The sequence below is a fragment of the Silene latifolia genome, chromosome Y (genome assembly GCF_048544455.1).
Source record: "Silene latifolia isolate original U9 population chromosome Y, ASM4854445v1, whole genome shotgun sequence".
In the NCBI taxonomy this organism is placed as follows: Eukaryota; Viridiplantae; Streptophyta; class Magnoliopsida; order Caryophyllales; family Caryophyllaceae; genus Silene; species Silene latifolia.
In genome coordinates, this window is record NC_133538.1 from 364,529,544 (window position 1) to 364,534,459 (window position 4,916).

The 4,916-nt window shown below is 40.6% G+C and overlaps 1 non-coding gene across 1 annotated transcript; it reads right to left on the minus strand.

Moving 5' to 3' along the window:
- Nucleotides 1-612: 612 nt before the first annotated feature.
- On the minus strand, nucleotides 613-719 carry LOC141634996 (small nucleolar RNA R71). The gene has a single exon (XR_012539708.1). It is a non-coding gene; the product is annotated as a small nucleolar RNA R71 (small nucleolar RNA).
- Nucleotides 720-4,916: the final 4,197 nt, after the last annotated feature.

Here is a 4,916-nt window from a genome sequence, read left to right on the forward strand (position 1 = left end):
TCCTCAAGGTTTGTTCTAATTGTTTTCGAGTTGTTTGATATTTTGCATGTCTAGAAGGTCACAAGGTGACTTGTTACCTTTTGCTCGTGAAATTGAAAGAACTTTGACAACCAATAGAAGACTTGCTAGGAGAAATTTAAGAGGTATTAGTGAGGTTGTAGATATTCAACCAACTATTGAGTTCATCAACCCTTTTGCAAGAGAAGGTGAGGAGAACCCAACACAAAATACAACACAAAATCAACCCACAATGCCTAAGTTTTCATCACATTCCGTACCCACCGAGGAGAACCTACCCAATGGTACTCCCACACCACAACATCTAACCGGAAATTTCATTGCCAAATCCGCATTTATCCAATTAGTCGAAAGGAGCCAATTTGGGGGGATGCCTAGTGAAGACCCTTATTCTCATATGGAGACCTTTTGTGACTATTGTGATGCGATTTCTCAAACCGGTGTAACTCAAGACCAAATTCGATGGGTCTTATTTCCTTTTTCTCTAATTGGCACCGTGAAACAATGGTTGAAGGGCCCACTCTCGGAATTGATTCTTGGAAGAAGTTGGCTCTAGCTTTCTACAAAAAATTCTACCCACCGGAAAAGACTAACATGCTAAGAGCTCAAATTACGGGTTTTATGCAAAGGGATGAAGAATCTTTGTATGAAGCTTGGGAACAGTTCAAAGGAATTTGTCGCTCATATCCTCATCATGGACTTAGCGAGTGGTTCTTGGTACAACAATTTTGGAACGGTCTATATGAAGATTCAAGGAACATTCTCAACATGGGATCAATTAATGAAATGTTCACCGAAGTTGATGACAATCAAACTTGGAACAAAATTGAGGAAATGGCGGTCCATAACTCACAATATAGTAGACCTCGCAAGGCTACTAGAGGAGGAAAGCATGAAGTGGACTCCGTTACTCAATTGGGTGCTCAACTTAGTGCTCACGTTGACACAATCAATTTGAAGTTTGAAAAAGCTATGGCTAGACTTGAAGAAGCCTCAAAATCACCAAAACATCATGTTAATGCCATGACGGCATCTTCATCAATCCCAAGTGGGATATGTGAGAATTGTGGAACTTTGGGGCATGACCAAAGTGAATGTAGGGGAACAAATGAACAAGTGAATGCTTTCCAAGCATACAAGAGTGGTACCCCTTATTCCAACTATTACAATGAAAACACAAAATTCCATCCAAATCTCTCATACAAAAGCCAAAATGTTCAAAACCCTCAAACAACATACACCCCACCTCCCATGAGAAACCAAAATCAAAGACCCTTTTACAACCAAAACCAAGGTTACCAAAATCAATCTCCATACAATCAACAAAATGACCAAGGTTTTGATGTTCAAAAAGCGGTCCTTCAAATGCAAAAGAATCAACAAGAATTTTTCACTCAAACGCAAAAACATAGTCAAGCAAAGGAAACCACCATCAACAACATCCTAGCTCACACCAAAATGTTGGAAACTCAATTGACTCAACTAGCATCTTCAAGCTCACAAAGACAAAAGGGGCAATTACCACCTTAAAGTAATCCCCCAAGACATGAAACGGTTAGTGCCATTCACTTGAGAAGTGGTACAAGGTATGAAGAACCGAAGAAGCAAGTTGAGGATGAAGTTGTGGAAGCTAGTGACAAGGAAGAAATTGTGCAAAACTCCAAAGATGGAGAATCATCAAAAGAAGAAATCTCAAAGAAATATGAAGACAAGGTCAAGGAGAAGGATCCCATTGTGATTAGACTTACTTTTCCAAGCCGTCAAGCCAATCCCAAATTTGATGACCAACTTGGAAAATTTATGGAAATTGTGAAGAATTTGGAAGTCTCAATTCCTTTCACGGAATTAATCAATCACGTACCGGCCAATGCGAAATACATGAAAGACATCCTCACAAATAAGAAGTCGATCCGGAAGCTTGAGACTATCGCCTTCACTAAGGTGAGTAGTGCAATACTTCAAGGGAGTTCACCTCCAAAACTCAAGGATCCGGGAAGCTTCTCAATACCGTGTACCATTGGCGACACCACGATCAACAAAGCCTTATGTGATCTAGGGGCTAGTGTGAGTGTTATGCCGTACTCGGTGAGTAAAAGGTTGAGGATGGGAGAGCTTAAATGCACCAATATTACACTCTAAATGGCCGATAGATCGACGAAGACACCATTAGGGATATGGGAAGATGTTCCCGTGCGAATTGGGAAATTTTTTATCCCGGTGGACTTTGTCATTGTTGATATGGAAGAAGATTCCAACATTCCAATCATTCTAGGAAGACCTTTCTTACACACCGCGGGTGTGGTGATTGATGTGAAACATGGAGAGCTTACTCTAGAGGTGGGAGATGAGAGTATAACTTTCAATCTTGACAAGACTATGAGAGCTCCCCGTTTGCATGAACCATTTTTTATGATTGATCATTATAGCCGGAAGGATGATAGGAAGAAGTCAGAACTCCAATGGAAGAAGAAAATTGAAGATGCTCCATTCAAAGAGCAAGTGAATTGTAACAAAGAGAGCTTGCAAAGCTCACCAAAGTCAAGTAATGAAGACGATGGCCTCATTAACCAAGACAAGATAATGGGAGAGTTGTCTCTATCAACTCAAAAGATCTTTAGTGATCAAGTAGATGAAGTGTGTGGTCTTTGGGACGACGAATTTGAAGGGATTTTCAATCCCTATATTGGTAATGCCATCGATCAAGACCGACAACAAGGGCAAAGATCTATTGAAGAACTTTATCACGACAATGAACAAGATTTTGATTACTTTTTCAAGGTGTTGATCAACATCAACAACACCTTGGACATGCCCCCTTGACATCTCACCAAGAATGAGAGTTTGGTGGAGTCCTCCCTAAACCACCATTTGTAAATATTTCTAACTCCCTAACTCGCATTTTAATTCTCATATTGCATTTTTGTCATTTTTGGATTTTTATGCCTTGATCAAGATAATTATCATTTTTGAGAGAAGTGAGGGAGGGACTAATGATTTAATTGATGTGTAGTGCTTTAGCTTAGTGTGGGGATAGCAATTGCCTAGGCTATTCATGCCTTAGTAGTGCCCCCACAATGAAGAACACGAGATTTTGAAGAATGGAAAAATGACAAGGGATATGCAAGTACACGGATGGAACTGAATCCGGGTAAAAGGGGTAGAATCCGAGCGGTTTCAAGAGAATCCGCCTGTCTTCAGGCAACCCGGGCATCTTGGTCCGAATCCGCCCGTCCTTCATGAGCTGAATTTTTGAAATTTTTGGACTGTTAGCAAATTCGGGCGTCCTGCAAAGAATCTGCCCGTCTTCAGAAAGACGCCCGTCCTGAAAGAGAAGACGCCCGTCTTTTGGCTGAGAAAAACAAGAAAAATCCCTGGAAAGGAATCCGCCCGTCTTCTCTGAAAGACGCCCGTCCCGCATTTTCAAATCTGCCCATCTTTGCTAGAATACGCCCGTCTTTAGGCGAGAATTTCCCAACCCAGAACAGACAGAATCCGGGCGTCCCGAAGGAAAGCCGCCCGTCTCCCCCCTGCATTTCAAATTTTTCGGGTTTATTATAAAGCCCCTCCCACATTCATTTCTTCATTCAAAACACTACCCACAAACCCCATAACTCAAAACCCTCATCCTCTCCATCACAAAAACAAGATTTCCTCAAACACATTCATCAAAATCAAATCAAAACATCCTTTTAACAAAAATTAATCACTCCTCTTTCAACAAAAATCAAAACCAAGCACAAAATCTTCAACCTTTGAGTCGATTTTTGAATTTATAAAGGCAAAGCCTTTAATCTTTAAATAGATTTGGGTACACTTTGAAATTGAAGATTTTTACTCTTTTCTTGGTTCAAGCATCAATGGCAAGGACAAATGGAGCAACAAAGGCACCAAAGGCAAAGGCACTCTCAACAAGACAAAAGAGTCTTCAAGCAAAGAAAGCCTTATTGGCTATGGTGGTGGCTAGCTCAAACTTGGAAGTGCAACAAGAACAACCTCCCATGGAAGCAACAACATCTACTACTCCGGAAATTGCTCAACTTTCGAACTATCCGGAGGTAATTTTCATTTCCAAATCCCATAGGGACACTTTTGCCAAGTTTGCTAGAAAATCATTTCTATCCACCAAGTTTATTTGTGAAGATGCCTTAGATAAGTTGGGTGTCCTTGAGCAAACTAGAGTCTTCTTTAAAGCCATGGGGTTGGAGAAATTGTTTACAACAAAAGAATTCACATACCCCTCCCTTACCATAGAATTCTTGAGTTCTTTGAAAGTCAATAAGGTAGAGACTATGGAAACCATCGAGTTCGGCCTAGCTAATGTTAGAAGGCGCATCTCCTTTGAGGAAATGGGTAAAGCATTGGGTCTTAGTGATTCAACGAGTTATTTCAAGAATGTTGGCAAATATGACCCCGACCCTCTTTGGGAGGCGATTTCCGGAAGGAAATTTGAGAACTATCATGCTAGTCGCGCTCTATTAGTCCACCATCCGGGCATTAGAGTGTGGCACAAGGTCATAGGAAACACCATCATTGCAAGAAAAGACACCAACCACTTTACCAAACTCGATTTTGTTCTTCTTGAGTCGGCCTTGAACATTGGAAGGGAATTCACCAAGCCTTTCAACTCTCTAAGGATTTTGGTGGATAGATGGCTAAATGTTGATTGTAATAAGCGAAATTCACAAATGAAATAGCGAAATTCAAATCCGCTATTTTCACAAATTTCAAACGACGGCATTAAAAGTCGTCACCTTTTCAAACAAAAACAAAATAGTGAAATTCAAATTCACTATTTCTCACAAATTTCAAACCACAAGACGACGACAACAAAAACCGTTATCTCCCAAACAAACGGCAAATGGCAGAATTCACATTCGCTATTCCTACAAACTCCGAAC